This window comes from Portunus trituberculatus, chromosome 21 (assembly GCF_017591435.1).
Source record: "Portunus trituberculatus isolate SZX2019 chromosome 21, ASM1759143v1, whole genome shotgun sequence".
Taxonomy (NCBI): Eukaryota; Metazoa; Arthropoda; class Malacostraca; order Decapoda; family Portunidae; genus Portunus; species Portunus trituberculatus.
In genome coordinates this window covers 53163-72594 of record NC_059275.1, presented here as the reverse complement: position 1 = coordinate 72594, position 19432 = coordinate 53163, and positions in this window count along the sequence as shown.

Here is a 19432-nt window from a genome sequence, read left to right as displayed (position 1 = left end):
GAGTTGATGTTTTTTCAGCTTGGCGGAGTGATAGGCGATGGGATGGAGGATGCCGCTTGTAGGGTCCGTTTGTAGTAGGACAGCACCCACTCCAACTCCACTCGCGTCCACTTGTAGATGGAAGGGCGGGAGTGATCCAGCGTCCAGACCACTGGTTCCGAGGAGAGAAACGCCTTGAGGTGTTGGAAGGCTTGGTCACAGGTCGGGGTCCAGTGGAAAGGGACGGAAGTGCTGATAAGGTCCGTCAGGGGGGCGGCCAGGGTGGAGAAGTTCCTACAGAAGCGTCTGTAGAAACCAGCCATCCCCAAGAACCTCATGAGAGCTTTCCTGGTGGTAGGGACAGGGAAGCCAAGGATGGCCTCCACGTTAGCTCTCTTGGGGCGAACCTTGCCGTTCCCCACCACATGTCCCAGGTAGACCACCGTAGACTTCCCGAAGGTGGACTTGGCCAGGTTGATTGTAAGCCCGGCTTCCTGGAACCGACCCATCAGCCTCCGAAGACGGGTCAGGTGTGTCGCCCAGACGTCCGCAGTTACCACCAGGTCGTCCAGATATGCAGATGTTCCCATTGACTTATTCTACTCTCATCCTGTTCTTCCTGGGGACTGTGTATTATAGTCTTCGTAGAGGCTGACATGGGAGTTAACTCTTCTATGGCATTTCCTAGCAACTGACCTTCTTGCACTAGATGTTCAACAACTACATTCTTAATGACCTCTTTAGTCATCTGAGACGTGATGGGAACATCAAAATGTTTAGCGATGGTCTTCCATTGGTCCTTCTTGATATTAGCATCTTTAAGTTATTCCAGAGAAGGGTCGGCACAAAAAACTTCAACGTTAAACTGAGCGGAAGCCATATTAAATAGATGTTAAACCACAACAAAAAAATGATAAGCGAATTACTTAAGTGAGGAACTTGGCAGTGATAATAAAGGCAACCTTGGAAATTACCTAGATTATACTTAAGTAAACACTTATGAGTACAATCACTAATGAGGGGTAAACTAAAGAGTTACGGCATTAAGAGGGATCCGGATTACTCTAGTTACGAGACTTGAGAGTGAGGAGCGAATTGTACTGAGACTTGTTATTGATAAGGAGGCGGATTAGTCTGAGAGATTAGTTAAAATGGCCGATTCTAACTAGCGAGAAAAATGATCCGCGAAGTGAGGGGATTGAGGGTTCGCATGAACATATGATGATCCCAACACTTGGATAACACTTATTACACACCTGCCTATGTGCAAAAATAGAGATAAGTGCTATCGGTGAACACGCCTTTCTACCTGGTTTCCTGCTCTACCACTGCTATGCGATACCAATGAAAGTCACGAAGCACGTTTAACCCAAAAGGAGCTACTTGATCGGACAAAGGTAAATTTAAACCACACGCAGAGTAAGTCACAGAAAAAACCACATCAAAGTCACAACACCACAGAAACAAAAAATAATGTAATCACAGAAAAAAAGTCACTGGAAAAATGGAACACTGAACATGGGTTATAATGGTCCTGTCACGGTCGCCAATTGTTACGTTCACCGGTTAAACTGGTAAGATTGGCATCGGGGAGCCGGTGAACAATAACAATAAAAAAAAAACACTGCAGGTTCAACTGGTGAGGAAATGCAAAAGGGGGTCACTTTAAAAAGCTATTTTAATAACCCATAATGAAATTGACACATATATAACAAGAAACATGAAACACAGATATATAACATGAAACACAGGAAAATGACATACACATATACATATAAAACAGTAATAAATACAACAATAAATGCCAACTTAATACCTAACAATAATCCTAATCCTATATGGAGGCAATGTGGAAAACACGGACGAGGGGAAGTGATACTTATGCGGTGTCGCAGTGGTGAAGTGCTGGGTGATGGTTGATCCCATGGTAGACCCAAGAGGCGTTGTGTTCACTGGTTGAGGCTTGGATCTCAACTTACATTTCAGAAAGCCAAGAGCTGGCTCAACAGTTTCGGTTGAGTCGAAAGGGGCCGCGTGAATCCAACTTCGGGACAGTAGCGGGGCTTCATGAAACGGTGACGTGGAGGGTTCATGAAACGGTGGCGTGGAAGGTTCACGAGACGGTGACGTGGAAGGGGAGGCGGAGAGGTGGCGAACGAGGTAACAAGCGGAGGAGGTGATGGTAGTAATGTATGTTACGGGCGGGCCGTAACATATATATATATATATATATATATATATATATATATATATATATATATATATATATATATATATATATATATATATATATATATATATATATATATATATATATATATATATATATATATATATATATATATATATACTTCAATCAATTTTTTTTTCATAAAATATCTCAAAAACACATAAATATGACATTTAAACATATAGTGTATATACTTGTTTTGCTTCCAATTCTAAGTTTTGCTGCATTTCTGCCGGCATTTCTGTTTTTCGAGGGTAAAAAAAGCTGAAAACTAATAAAATAAGTTTTTTTTCTATTTTTCCTTTGGTTTCTTTATATTGGCATGTTTTCATAATTTTTAACGTTTTGAAGCGTAATAATGTTAAGTGACTATAATATACAAAATTTTCATATATATATATATATATATATATATATATATATATATATATATATTTTTTTATAAAACAACTTAAAAATTCATAAATGCTTTTGCCTGCATTTCTGTGTTTTGGTGCAAAAAAAGATGAAAACTAATAAAATAACACGGTTTTGTTACTTATACTTTAGTTTTTCTATATTGGCTCGTTTTCATGAATTTCTGAGTGTTGGTGAATAATATACTGAAAAACACCAAAATAACCCCTTTTTTTTATTTCATTTCTTTAAACAAATAGAGTATAATTATGCGTTTTGCCTACATTTTTTGTGGTTTGGTGCAAAAAAAACTGATAACTACAAAAATAACACGTTTTTGTTACTTTTGTTTTGGTTTCTCTATATTGGCTTGTTTTCATTGTTTTCAGGAATTTTATCGTTTTGAAACAACAATGTAAAATTATATGAAAACAAAATTTTCAGTGTAGTTTTTTTTAAAGACCTTAAAAACACCTAAATAAATTTTTTTTAAGAAAATGTAGTGTATATTTTTGTTTTGCATACATTTCTGAATTTTCGAGGATAAAGTGCTGGAAGACACTTTAATAACCATCTTATTTTAGTTTCTTAAATCATGCATTTTGACTGCATTTCAGAGCGTTGGTGGAAAAAAGGCTGACAACTGCTAAAATTTAAACATGTTTTTGTTAGTCTTACTTTGTTCTCCTAAAATTAGCTGGTTTTCATCAGTTTTATCGTTTACAAGCAAAACAATAGAAAAATGACTGGAATATAAAAAAAAAAAAAACCCTGAAAAACTTGAACAAATAAGACGTTTTAAAAATATTTTGTATATATTGGTTTTGCCTGTATTTTCGAACTTTGGTGCATAAAATGCAGGAAAACAAAAATAAACCCATATATATATATTTTTTTATATATTCAGTTTCTTAAATAAATAATAATATGTATTGTGTTTTGCCTGCATTTCTGTGTTTTGCAGCAAAAAAAGACTCAAAACTACTAACATAACACGTTTTTGTTACTTTTATTTGGTTTTGGTTTATTGGTTTGTTGTCATCAATTTTATCCTTTTAAAGCATAACAATGCTTTGCTGTGTTTTGTTGAAAAAAGGCGGAAAACTACTAAAACAACACGTATTTTTTTTTTTTACTTTTACTTTGGTTTCTGTATATTAGCTTGTTTTCAACAATTTTATACTTTTTGATGTATAACAATATAAAGCGATTTCAATATCAAAAATTTTTTAATCAAGATGTTTTTTTCATAAATCACCTTAAAAATACATGAATAAGATGCTTTGATAAATATAGTGTTTTGCCTGCATTTCTGAGTTTTCGTGCATAAAATGCTGGAGAACACCAAAAAAACTTTATTTTTAACATTTCAGTTCTTTAAACAAATAGTGTGTAATCATGCGTTTTGCCTGCATTTCTGTGTTTTGGTACAAAAAAGGCAGAACAAATTAAATTAACACGTTTTTGTTACTTTTACTTTAGTTTCTCTATATCTGCTTGTTTTCATCAATTTTATCTTTTTGAAGCATAATAATGTAAGATAACATGATTGTTCAAAATTTTCAATCTACAGTTTTTTTTTTCATAAAACACCTTAAAAAAAAAAAAAACTAAAAATGACGTTTTAATAAATATAGTGTATAAACTTGTTTTCCATGCATTTCTGAGTTTTGGTGCATAAAATGCTGAAAAACACCAAAATAGCCAATTTTTTTTTTTTTTTACATATTTTAGGTCCTTAAACAAATAGTGTGTAATCATGCATTTTGCCTGCTTTTCTGAGTTTTGGTGCAAAAAAAAAAAAAAAACCTGAAAACTACTAAAATAGCACAAGTTTATCTATTTTACTTTAGTTTCTCTATATTGGCTTGTTTTCATCAATTTTATCGTTTTAAAGCATAACAATGTAATATGACTTGAATATACAAAATTTTCAATCAGGATGGATTTTTTTCATAAAACATCAAATTACATAAAAAAAATGACATTTTAACAAATATAGTGTATATTCTTGTTATGCCTGCATTTCTGAGTTTTGATTCATAAAATGCTGGAAAACACCAAAAGAACCCGGTTTTTACATATTTCAGTTTCTTAAAGAAATAGTGTTTAATCATGCGTTTTGCCTGCCTTTTTTTTCGTGGAAGAAAAGCTTAAAACTACTAAAATAACACGTTTTTGTTACATTTATTTTTTGTTTCTCTATATTGGCTTGCTTTCATGAATTTTATTGTTTTGAAGCATAATGTAAAATGTTTTGCCCGCATTTCTGAGTTTTGGTGCATAATGTGCTGGAAAACATAAAAATAACTTTTTTTTTTTTTTTTTTTTTTACATATTTCAGTTCCTTGAGCAAATAGCCTATAATCATCTGTTTTGCCCTCATTTCTGTGTTTTGGGGCAAAAAATCCTGAAAACTACTAAAGCAACATTTTTTTTTGCTCTACCTTTGATTTCTCTATATTGGCTTATTTTCATAAATTCTTATCGTTTTGTAGCAAAACAATTTGAAATCACTTGAACTTTTAATCGAGGTAGGTTTTTCTCTTATAAACCACCTTAAAACACATAAATAAGACGTTTTAACATTTCAGTTGGTATACTTGTATAAAGGTAACTTTAATTGTGAGTTGTGGTGCATAAAATGCTGGAAAACAAAAAAATAATCCATATTTTACATAGTTCAGTTCCTTAAATAAAAAAAAAGTGTCCAATCATGTGTTTTGCCTGCATTTCTGTGTTTTGGTGCAAAAAAGGCTGAAAACTACTAAAATAACACGTTTTTGTTACTTGTACCTTGTTTTCTCTATATTGACTTGTTTTTATTAATGTAAAATGAACATACAAAATTTCCAATCCATATACTTTTTTTTCATAAAACACCTTAAAAACTCATAAATAAGACGCTTTAACAAATAAATTATATATACTTGTTTGCCGGCATTTCTGAGTTTTGGAGCATAAAGTGTTGGAAATCACCAAACAACCCAATTTTTACATATTTCAGTTCCTTAAACAAATAGTGTGTAATCATCCGTTTTGCCTGCATTTCTGTGTTTTGGTGCAAAAAAATCTGCAGATTACTAAAATAACACGTTTTTGTTACTTTTCCTTTTTTTTTTTCTATATTGGCTTGGTTTCATCAATTTTATCGATTTGAAGCATAACAATGTAAAATGATTTGAATGTACAAAATATTCAATCCAGATAATTTTTTTTTTCATAAAACAACATAAAAAAACACATAAATATCAAGTTTTAACAAACACAGTAGATATACTTGTTTGCCTGTATTTCTGAGCTTTGGTGCATAAAATGCCTAAAAACAAGAAAATAACTAATTTCTTTTTACATATTTTAGTTTCTTAAACAAAGAGGCTGTAATCATGCGTTTAAATTTTTTTTTTTTTTTTTATCTATACCTTGTGGGCTTTTCATGGGAATTTCTGGGCTAAAGGAGATACTTTTTGGGGTACCTCCTATCTCAAAGCCCACCCGCTAGGAAACCTAGGAAACCGTTGCCCCGGGTGAGGAAGCCCAACCTACACTCGGACCGTGGACAGGATTCGAACCCGTGAGCTTGGAGACCTCTCGGACCCCAAAGCACGCATGGTTCCACTGTACCACGGCGGCCTGCATTTCTGTGTTTTGGTGCAAAAATGGCTGAAAACTACGTACTTATATAATACTTTTTTGTTACTTTTACTTAATTTTCTCTATATTATCTTGTTTTCATCAATTTTGTCGTTTTCAAGCATAACAATGTAAAATGTCTTGAATATACAAAATTTTCAATCGAAATAAGTTTTTCTTTTTTCATAAAACACCTTAAAAACACATAAATAAGACGTTTTAACAAATATAATTGTTTTGGTGCTTAAAATGCTGGAAAGCATAAGATAACCCATTTCTTCAATTTTTCAATTCCTTAAAGAAATACAATGTGTAATCAACCGTTTTGCCTGCATTTCTGTGTTTTGGTACAAAAAAGGATGAAAACTACTAAAATAACACGTTTTTGTTACTTCTTTGTTTTTTCTATATTGGCTTTTTTTCCATCAATGTTATCTTTTTAAAGGAAACCAATGTAAAATGACGAATTTACAAAATTATTAATCGATAGTTTTTTTTTATATTTTTTATATTTTTTATTTTTTTTTGCCGTACGAATACATGTACAGGAAGATAATTGGTTTCAGGTAACTGCAGGTGTGAGACAGGGTGGTGTGATATCACCATTGCTGTTTTTGTTGTGTATAGACAGATGCATGAAGAGAATCAAACTTGAGGGTGAGGTGATCACATTGGCTTATGCCGATGATATTGCACTGATCTCTAAATCACTCAATGCACTGCAGGAGGCTTTAAATGCATGGAAGAACTAAAAACATTAGGAATGAAAATTAATGCAGATAAGACTGTGGTAATTTTGGTAGCAAAAGAGAAAAAGGATTTAGAGATAAGAGTAGATGGAGTGCAACTAAAGTTGGTGGAAAAATTTAAGTATTTGGGTGTTTAAATAAATGAGAGATGTCTTACGGAAAAAGAAATATCAAGCAGAATTGAAAGTTATGCATAGAATGCACAAATGTTATACCCATTGTTAAAAGAAAGACATATACCACCTAAAGTAAAAGTAATAATGTACAAAACAATGTCAAGACCAATATTGACTTATGGGTCCGAGACATGGACATTAACCACCAAATTGAAAAGCCAAATACAAGCAGCAGAAATGAGGGTGATGAGTTTGATAATAGAAGTGACAAAAGGAGAACGATTGAGGAACGAAGGTATTAGGGCTGAACTAGGATTAAAATCGATCTTGGAATTCATAGAAAGAGGAATACTGAGATGGCTTGGTCACATTATGAGGATGGAAGAAAGAGGTACCCCGCAAAATACTACTTGTGGAAATCAAAAAGGAAGGAGACCAGTGGGCAGACCAAGAAAGAGATGGCAGGATGGAGTGAAGAAAACAGTGGAGGCGAGAGGTACAACCATGAAGAGAGCAGTGGGGAGAAACTCTATGAAGCTCGGACGTGGAGGAATTTCGTGAGGCATGACAGTTGACAGGGCATGAACCCTACCTGGTGTATGGTGAGGTTAGAAGGTGACAATAGTTTCTTTTCTTCATAAAACACCTTAAAAACAATTTTTTCTAACAAATATGGTGTATAGTGTGAGTTTTGGTGCACAAAATGCGGGAAAATACCAAAATAAAAAATGTGTTACATATATCAGTTCCTTAGACAATGTATAATGATGCGTTTTGCCTGCCTTTCTGTGTTTTGGTGTAAAAAGCGCTGAAAACTTCTAAAATAATACGTTTTTATTACTTTTACTTTCGTTTGTCTATATCATCTTTTTTCATTCGTTTTGCCTGCCTTTGTGTTTTATTAAAAAAAGTTGAAAACTACTAAAACAACACGTTTTTGTTACTTTTACTTAGGTTTTTCTATATTGGCTTGTTTTCATCAATTTTATAATTTTGAAGGATAACAATGTAAAGTGACTTGAATATATAATATTTCTAATCGAGATGTTTTTTTTTTTTCATCAAAAACACCTTAAAAATACATGAATGAAATATTGTAACGAATATAGTGTATATTCTTGTATCGCCCGCATTTCTGAGTTTTGGTGCATAAAATGCTGGAAAACACCAAAATAACCAATTTTTTACATACTCTAGATCCTTAAACAAATATTGTGTAGTCATGCGTTTTGCCTGCTTTTCTGAGACTTGGTGAAAAAAAAAGAAAGCTGAAAACTACTAAAATAAGACAATTTTTATACTTTTACTTTGGTTTCTCTATATTGGCTTGTTTTCATCAATTTTATCGTTCTGAAGCATAACAATGTAAAATGTCTTGAATATATAAAATATTAATCAAAATAGATTTTTTTCATAAAACACGTCAAAAAAAAAAAAATAAATAAAAATAGGGTATATACTTGTTATGCCTCCACTTCTGAGTTTTGATTCATAAAATGTTTGAAAACACCAAAATATCCGTTTTTTTTTTATATTTCAGTTCCTTAACCAAACAGTGTTTAATCATGCGTCATGCCTGCCTTTCTTTGTTTTCGTGCAAGAAAAGTTTAAAACTTCTAAAATAACACGTTTCTGTAACTTTTACATTGGTTTTTAATTGTGATAGTTTGTTTTTCATAAAACACCTTAAAAACACATATATAAGACTTCTTTACAAATATAGTGTATATTCTTGTTTTGCCATCATTTCTGAGTTTATGTTCATAAAATGCTGGAAAACACTAAAATAACCTGGTTTTCAAATATTTCAGTTCCTTAAACAAATGGTGTCTAATCATGCGTTTTCCCTGCCTGCCTTTGTTTTCGTGTAAGAAAAGCTTAAAACTCCTAAAATAAAGCGTTTTTGTAACTTTTACATTAGTTTCCCTATATTGGCTTGTTTTCATCAATTTGATCCTTTTGAGGCATAACAATGTAAAATGGGTTGAAATTTTAATCGAGATAGGTTTTCTCTCATAAAGCACCTTAAAACGCATAAATAGACGTTTTAACATATGTAGTGGGTATACTTGTTTTGCCTGTATTTGTGAGTTATGGTGAATAAAATGCTGCAAAACACCAAAATAACCCATATTTTACATAGTTCAGTTCCATAAACAAATAGTGTGTAATCATGTATTTTGACTGTATTTCTGTTTTGATCCAAAAAATGGCTAAAAACTAATAAAACAAAATTTTTTTGTTACTTTTACTTTGTTTCCTCTATATTGGACTGTTTTTATTAATTTTATCGTTTTGAAGAATAAAAATGTAAAATGACTTGAATATGCAAAATTTTCAATCAAGATATTTTTTTTCATAAAACACATTAAAAACACACAAATAAGAAGTTTACAAAAATGTCGTGTATATACTTGTTTTGCCTGAATTTTAGAATTTTGATGCATAAAATGCTGGAAAACACCAAATTGGAGAGTTTTTCTTTCGTAAAACACCTAAAAACACACATATAAGACGTTTTAATTAACAAATGTAGTATATATACTTGTTTTGCCTGCATTTCTGAGTTTTAGTGCATAAAATGCTGGGGAATACCAATATAACTATTTGTTTTACATATATCAGTTCCAAAGTACATAGCGTGTAATTTCGTGTTGTTTGCATTCAGTAGGTTCCCAAGTGATTTCTACTCATGTCATCTGGTCCACATGTCAATTGTGACACTAGACAGTTGATCACCAAGTCAGTTGATACCCAAGACAGTTGAAACTTAGGACAACTGGTCCCCAAACCAGTTGACAGTTAAGACAATTGGTCCCCAAACTTACTGAGTACCTGTGTTCATTATCTTTATTATAAATATTATCATTACTATTACTATTATTATTATTATTATTATTATTATTATTATTATTATTATTATTATTATTATTATTATTATTATTATTATTATTATTATCATTATTATTATCATATATATATATATATATATATATATATATATATATATATATATATATATATATATATATATATATATATATATATATATATATATATATATATATATATATATATAGAGGTTTATTGGCCTTTAGAAAAGACAATTACATATAAATATATACAATTTTAGAGCCTATGGTCCGATAAGCCGAAGCTTTACTACGGACCAATTACTATTTGTATGTTGAGCAGGAGTATGTGTTGTGGGTCAGCTATTAAAATATGAATTTTTGAAAGTCAAGATAATTTATACTAATGTATACTAATGATGATATCATTAGTAACAATATCAAATATATTTACCAATCATTGTTAGCAATCTAAGAATGAGCACTAATAATACATGAATTATTAATGAAACAAATCTTGTATTGCAGAGAAATAACTATTTATAATAATTTAAATAATGATAAAAATATTAATAATGATAAATCTTGTATTGCAGAGAAATAACTAATATTAATAATCTAAATAGTAATAATAATAACAACAAAAATATACATACACATATACATACATACACATCCATCCATACATATATATATATATATATATATATATATATATATATATATATATATATATATATATATATATATATATATATATATATATATATATATATATATATATATATATATATATATATATATATATATATATATATATATATATATATATATATATATATATATATATATATATATATATATATATATATATATATATATATATATATATATATATATATATATATATATATATATATATATATATATACATACATACACATACACATGTATATACATATAAACATATACATACATATATATACATTGTTATGGCCTGCCCGTAACATACTCCACAACCATCACCACCTCCGCTAGCTACCTCGTTCGCCACCTCTCCACCTCCCCTTCCACGTCACCGTCTCATGAACCTTCCACGGCACCGTCTCATGAACCCTCCACGTCACCGTCTCATGAAGCCCGCTACTGTCCCGAAGTTGGATTCACGCGGTCCCATTCGACTCAACCGGAAGTGTTAAGCCAGCTCTTGGCTTTCTGGAAGTCAGTCGAGGTATAGGCCTCAACCAGTGAACACAACGCCTCTTAGACTACCGTGGGATCTATATCACCCAGCACTTCACCACTGCGACACCGCATAAGTATCACTTCCCCTCGTCCGTTTTTTCCACATTGCCTCCCTATAGGATTAGTATTATTGCTAGGTATTAAGTTGGGTTCTTTATTGTTGTATTCATTTATGTGCTATATGTATATGTGTATGTCATTTTCATGTGTTTTATGTTATATCTATATGTGTATGTCAGTTACATTATTGGGTTATTAAATAGCTTTTTAAGTGCCCCCTTTGCATATCCCCACCAATTGAACCTGCAGTGTTTTTTTTTTTTATTGTTATTGTTCACCAGCTCCCCGATGCCAATCTTACCCGTTTAATCGGTGAACGTAACAATTGGCGACCGTGACAGGACCATTATAACCCTTGTTCAGTGTTCCATTTTTCCAGTTACTTTTTTTTCTGTGATTACATTATTTTTTCTTGTGTTTCTGTGGTGTTGTGACTTTGATGTGGCTTTTTTCTGTGACTTACTCTGCGTGTGGTTTAAATTTAAAGTAATTCACTTATCATTTTTGTTGTTGTTGTTTAACATCTATTTAATATGGCTTCCGCTTTTGTGCTGACTTTTCTCTGGAACAACTTAAAGGTGCTAATTTAAAGAAGGACCAGTGGAAGACCATCGCTAAACATTTTGATGTTCCCATCACGTCTCGGATGAAAAAAAAGGTCATTAAGAATGTAGTTGTTGAACATCTAGTGCAAGAAGCTCAGTTGCTAGGAAATGCCATAGAAGAGTTAACTCCCATGTCAGCCTCTACGAAGACTATAATACACAGTCCCCGGGAAGAACAGTATAAGAGTAGGATAAGTTAGTGGGAAATTGAGAAACTTAAACTAAAATACCGGATGCATGAAAACAAATGCAACTACAGGCAGAAAAAGAAGCGAAAGAAATGCAACTACAGGCAGAAAAAGAAGCGAAAGAAATGCAACTACAGGCAGAAAAAGAAGCAAAAGAAATGCTACTAGAGGCAGAAAGAGAGGAGAGAGAACTACAGGCAAAAAAAGAAGAGAAAGAATTTCAGTTACAACTTAAAAGGCAGGAGAAAGAGTTAGAAATTCAGGAGTTAGCCCTACGAAATGACGCTAAGTTTAGAGGGGAAGAAATATATATAAAATAAAAGTTAACAAGCTTTAATCCTGCTACAGCTGCTCCGCAAGTTCCACCTTTTGATGAATCTGATGTTGACGGGTCATTTCGCGCTTTTGAGAGCATTGCTAATAGGAATAAATGGCCCAAGGATCAGTGGGTGTCTCTCCTTGTCCCTAAGCTAGTAGGAATAGCTTTCAGGGTATACAACGGCCTTAGTGATGAGGTAGAATATGAAGAGATCAAAGGTAACATTCTAGACGGCTACTCTATCACTTCTGACGGATACAGACAACATTTTCGAAAGTATGTGAAACCAGAGTCTCACACCTATGTTGAATTTGCTAATGAGAAACTAAGACAATTTAAGAAATGGGTAGCCGCCCTTAACATTACCACCTTTTCGGAGTTGCTCAATCTAATGGTCCTGGAAGAATGGAAGAACAAGTTACCCTTTAATATTCTGAGGCATGTGGAAGAACGGAGAGAGAGTGATCTTATGTCTGCCGCTAAAGTGGCTGATGCCTTTGCTTTGTTGATGAGATCCCTGGGTAGTAGAGGTCGTGGTTCACTATCTAATGTTAGGTCCTCCTTTGGGGAAGGTTTTGGGGGCGCGGGTGGTAAGCCGACCGGATTCTTGCCAAATGCATATAATTCCCCCTGGTGTACATACTGTAAGAAGCCAGGTCACACGATCCAGAAATGTAGACACCCAAATTGCAAGGCCTCTCAACGTCAACTTTCTTTTGTGGCCCTAAACCTAACACATTTGAGAACAAGAAACCAGTGGCCCTAGCTAACCCTGTCAACTCTCCTCTAGAACTTTATGACTCGTACATGTATCAAGGTAAAGTGTCCCTGACTGATGGTAAAGACAAGGCAATAAATGTCAAGGTTCTGCGTGATACAGGTGCTGCCCAATCCATCTTAAGGGAAGATGTCATCCCTAACATCAAACAGGCTTTCACTGGGAGAAGGTGATCCTTACAGGTCTCGAATCACAGCTCTCCTATCCCTTGGCTAATATTAGCTTACAGTGCCCGTTCATTTCAGGAGAGGTTGTGGTAGCCATTAAACCTGGTGAACTGCCAGTACCAGGGTACATCTTGTACTGGGTAATGATCTTGCGGGTAACTTGGCTGTTCCAAACTTAATTGTTCTTGATTCTCCCTTAACAGAAAGTCCCACTAAGACCCTGGACGAAACATCCCTCACTTCTTCCCAGTGTGTGCAGTCACCAGGTCTCAGTCCAAGTCCCTGCCTTTCATCACCTCCTCCACCAATGATTGCCTCTACTGACAACTTGTACAATAACATCATTTCAAAGGAGAATTTGATTAATGCTCAGGAACAGGATCTCACTTTGGCTAAGATCAGACATGTTGCCAGTGAGACAAAGGATATGTCTAAATTGCCTTGTTTTTATTATCAGGAAGGAGTCCTGATGCGTGCCTACAGACCTCCTGAACTGAAACAACTAGACACCTGGTCAGAAACACATCAAGTTGTCATCCCTTGTCTGTAAGACCAGCCATTATAGAACTAGCTCATGATGGATTGTCAGGTCATCTAGGCATCCAAAAAACCTACAAGAAGGCTCTTCAACATTTTTTTGGCCAGGAATGAAAAAGGATGTGTCACACTATGTATAAACATGTCATATATGTCAAATTGTGGGTAAGCCTAACGAACACCTTGTGCCAGCTCCTCTGACGCCTATTCCAGTTCAGACGGAGCCCTTCGAAAAGATCGTTCTGGACTGCGTAGGGCCCTTACCCAAAACCAAACGAGGGAATCAGTATTTGTTAACCCTCATGGATCCCACTACCAGGTACCCTGAAGCATTCCCTCTTAAGAACATCACATCAAAGACCATTGTAAAACATCTAATACATTTTTTCACCTCGGTAGGAATTCCAAAACAAATTCAGTCTGACAAGGGTAGCAATTTCACTAGCAATTTTTTCCAACAGATAGTGAATGAGCTAAACATCGACCATGTAACCTCCTCGGCTTACCACCCCAATCCCAAGGCTGTCTGGAGCGGTTTCACCAAACATTAAAATCCATGATGAAGAAGTATTGCTTGGAGCATCAAGGAGACTGGGATGAAAGTATCTCTTTCCTTCTCTTCGCTTTAAGAGAATCTCCTCAAGATTCTTTAGGTTACTCCTTTGAATTACTCTATGGTAGACAGATCATGGGGCCTCTCAAAATATTAAAGGATCAATGGTTTACTCAAAATACTCCTTCAAGCCCCAGTGTGTCTGACTACATCAGTAACCTTAAGAATAAAATCAGTGAAGTCAGATCTTTTGCTAAATCAAACTTCCTCAAATCTCAAACTAAAATGCAACAAAATTATCTTTCCAAATCTGTCATGAGAAGTTTCAAACCAGGAGACAAGGTTTTACTTTTCTCCCCACTCCAGGCAATGCTCTTCACAGTAAGTTCATGGGACCTTATGTTGTGGCTCAAAAACTAAGTCCATTAAACTATGTGGTCCACACTCCTGACCGTCGTAAGGATTCCCAACTAATTCATATTAATCTAATGAAACCTTACCACTCCAGAGAACCAGAGGACGACTTGTCTCACACTGTACCTGTATGTCTGGTAGGGAAGGAGTCTGGTCCTGTGCCCCCTGAGGAAGAGTCTGACATCGAATTCCTCTTCTCGTCATCTAAACAGCCAAATCATGTCCAACCTTGATGAGGTTTTTCTTTCCTTAACACCTTCACAACAGTCTGATCTTAAAAAAATATTGCAAGACTTTTCAGAAATCACAGGTGACCTTCCAGGACTTTGTACTACTATCCAACATGATATAACTTTAATATCTAATGATATCAAGCCTATAAGACAACCAGCCTATCGCATTTCACCCATTAAAAGAGACTTGATGAAAAAAGAGGTAGACTATCTGCTCTGTCATCACCTTGCAGAACCTAGTATATCCCCTGGGCTTCTCCTGCCTGTTAACATCTAAGCCAGATGGTTGTAGTCAATTTTGCACCAACTACAGGAAATTAAATAAAGTGACGGTGCCAGACTCCTACCCATTGCCCTTGATAGAGGACCTTATAGATAGTATAGGAGTAGCCAAATTTGTAACCACTATAGACTTGCTTAAAGGTTACTACCAAATTCCCCTCTCGGACGAGGCCCAAATAATATCCGCCTTCATCACTCCCTTCGGACTATACCAATACACAGTGATGCCCTTTGGATTGTCTAATGCTCCCGCCACATTCCAGAGGGCTATAAATTACATCAGCCAGGACTTGGAGGGAACATCTGCATATCTGGACGACCTGGTGGTGACTTCGGACGACTGGGTGACACATCTGACCCGTCTCCGGAGGCTGATGGGTTGGTTGCAGGAAGCCGGTCTTACAATCAGCCTGGCCAAGTTCACCTTCGGGAAGTTTACGGTGGTCTACCTGGGACATGTGGTGGGGAACGGCAAGGTTTGCCCAAGAGAGCCAACGTAGAGGCCATCCTTGGCTTCCCTGTCCCTACCACCAGGAAAGCTCTCATGAGGTTCTTGGGGATGGCTGGTTTCTACAAACGATTCTGTAGGAATTTCTCCACCCTGGCCGCCCCCCTGACGGACCTTCCGTCCCCTTCCACTTGACCCCGACCTGTGACCAAGCCTTCCAACATCTCAAGGCGTTCCTCTCCTCGGAACCAGTGGTCTGGACGCCAGATCACTCCCGCCCCTTCCATCTACAAGTGGACGCGAGTGGAGTTGGAGTGGGTGCTGTCCTCCTACAAGCGGACCCCATAAGTGGCATCCTCCATCCCATCGCCTATCACTCCACCAAGCTGAAAAAACACCAACTTAACTACTCCACCATCGAGAAGGAGACTCTGCCACTCGTCCTGGCGCTCCAACGTTTTGAGTGCTTGTTGTGGTCAATGTTATGTTACCACGAAGAGGGCACAAGAGTAGCAGTGTCGTTAATTCAGGAACTCTCTCACACTGTCTTCTCAGGGGAGTTAACGAAAACACAGCTTGGGTTTTCCTTATATTAACAATACAATTATTTACACTACACAAGGATAGTCTTGTACACACACACACACACACACACACACAGTCCACAGCTCCCTGGCAAACGCCCGGGGGAGCACAACGGCTTGCTCGTGTGTTCGTCAGACTCCAAGTCTCTTAGCTCAGTCTTGTCAATTTCTAGTCAGCAAAAACTCACTGACAACGGTGACCGACTCATATATTAAAGAACAGTTAGAAATGCAATGGTTACAATAGTTAAAGTATTACTTAATTATAAATGAAAGAAATAAAATATATGATAGTACTAAATATATGTCTATGCTGTTATAATTACATACAGTATATATAATCTAGTAACCTGAGGTTCCCACACTGAGCCTGTGGGAACGTATACTGATTTAGCATAAGAAGTGCTTGCACATGAAAATGAAAGGATGTGCTTCTCGCTAAGATCAGCCTCGCTTCTCACGGCTGTGTGTAGAAACAAGGAAAAAATAATTATATACTGTTACGGCCCGCCCGTAACATGCATTACTACCATCACCTCCTCCGCTTGTTACCTCGTTCGCCACCTCTCCGCCTCCCCTTCCACGTCACCGTCTCGTGAACCTTCCACGTCACCGTTTCATGAAGCCCCGCTACTGTCCCGAAGTTGGATTCACGCGGCCCCTTTCGACTCAACCGAAAGTGTTGAGCCAGCTCTTGGTTTTCTGGATTGGCAGTTGAGATCCAAGCCTCAACCAGTGAACACAACGCCTCTTGGTTCTGCCGTGGGATCAACCATCACCCAGCATTTCACCACTGCGACACCGCATAAGTATCACTTCCCCTCGTCCGTGTTTTCCACATTGCCTCTATATAGGATTAGGATTATCGTTAGGTATTAAGTTGGGTTCTTTATTGTTGTATTTATTACTGTGTTATATGTATATGTGTATGTCATTTTCCTGTGTTTCATGTTGTATATCTGTTTCATGTTTCTTGTTATATATGTGTCAATTTCATTATGGGTTATTAAAATAGCTTTTTAAAGTGCCCCCTTTGCATTTCCTCACCAGTTGAACCTGCAGTGTTTTTTTATTGTTATTGTTCACCGGCTCTCCGATGCCAATCTTACCAGTTTAACCGGTGAACGTAACAATACAATTCATACCCTAACACCGCTCGGTCACATACCTGCCGCGTCCTCGCGGCATAAAAAGAAAGCATACATAGAAATATTCTAATCGTGTACCTAGCCGTGTTAAAGTGTACTACAGGAAGTTCATGGTTGAGAGTGAAATCGCCGCTGGGCAACTTTGGCAGCATGAAGATTAGAATAAAGGCGTAACGCTTTGTAAACACAAATAAAGAGAGCAAGTAAAATGCAAATGGTCAGGAGAATAGGAACTAAGAGACTAGGATAGAAAACAACAGGATCGAGGTACTCTGGAAGAGACTCTTCTAAGGCTTGAGCAAATTCTGACTGGTTTGAAAATCTAATTTCATGTAAGGTGTTAGTAACATAGGAAAGCTTGTAAAAAGATAGATTTTGCAAAATAGATAAAGGAAAAAGATGAGGAGCAGATATATTGACAGTAAAAGCTTCGTAGAGACGTTTAGGATAGGTGGTCAGATTAGTAGACGTAACATGATAAAAATTGTGAACTGCATGATGACCAACAACCCTCTCATACATTGTACCATTCGGACAAACAACTGCGAGAGGATGGGAGTTGGGAAGAAGAAGTAATGATAACCATGGAACGGATGTTGAAAATGGCCTGTGGAACTATATGTCTATAGGGACAAGTTAAGAGAGCATCCTCTGCGTGAACACGAGTAAGGATGACCTCGCATATATTCTACAATGGGGCGAAAAATAAAAAGGGTAGCATCGCAGTGATATCGGTGTAAATACGATGACATGCAGCTACTCAGCGAGTCCCTTGAGGTAGTGGTATACACGGAAAAATCCTTTGCAATCAAAACCAGAGTAGGAGGTAAGTCTAGGATTAGGACAGAGGTGTTAATAGAGAATGGAAAAGGAATGATTTCATAAGCATGAAAGGTGTCCATTGATTTGAAAGGAACATAGATGACGACAGCTTCAAGCGTGAGAACCGTTTCTAAGATGGGATAATAATGTTCCACAATATCACGGTTAAACAAAGGTTGTAATTTGAAAATAGTCTGTCCAATGTCAAGCGTCTTGATTAGATTAGCGACAGGAAAGAGCAGCAGTTACTATACCCCGGCTGGCATTAACAAGGTTTTGGATGAGGACAGAATTATAGGAAAGCATGGCATCTAGAGCGGATTCTAGAACTTCCAGTGACTGATCTACGAGAACAAAGTCCGTCAATTCAGCTATGCGAACTATTGCATAGTTAAGTACACTACGAAGGTGATTGGTATGGCCAAGGAGATCTTTCAAATGTGATTCCAGACTAGCAATGTGTTTACTGTGCATATTAATGACTCGTCTATTAGTAGTTGCAATGTTGACAAGATGATTGTAGCGTTCACGTAAATCCTGTACATCCACATCCATCGCTGTACCAAAGAGAGTTTGGGAAATTTTACCGAAGGCATTGATCAATCCTCGCTTGTTCCGAGCATGCATTGGGTGTTTAGAAAAGTCGTACGTAGCGGTAGCAAGTTTGTTAGAGAGAAAAGTTAAGCGAGTCTTTAGGAGGTTGAGAATAGAAGTGGAATGAGGATAAGATGGTGTGTCTAGAACCATTGGTGTGAATGATCGGGTAAAAGGGATGTGTAAGGATGTGGGTGTCAGCTTTGTGGATGTATGGGATAGGTTCTATGGGCGAAGGGATTTGTATGCTAGGGATGGTGTGCATCTGAGTAGGAAGGGTGTGGATGTGCTGAGTGGATGTCTGGAGGGGGGAGTTGGGATGGAGTGTAGGGGGTGAGGTAGCAAATGCATTCCAGAAGAAAGATGCTAGACATAAATTAGATAGGATAAACAGAGATAGTGAAAAGATTAGGAAAGATTTCCAGGTGCAAATAGGAGAGAATAAGATTAGGATTCCAAATAAGGAGACAGCATCTAGGAAGGTAGCAGGACTTAAATGT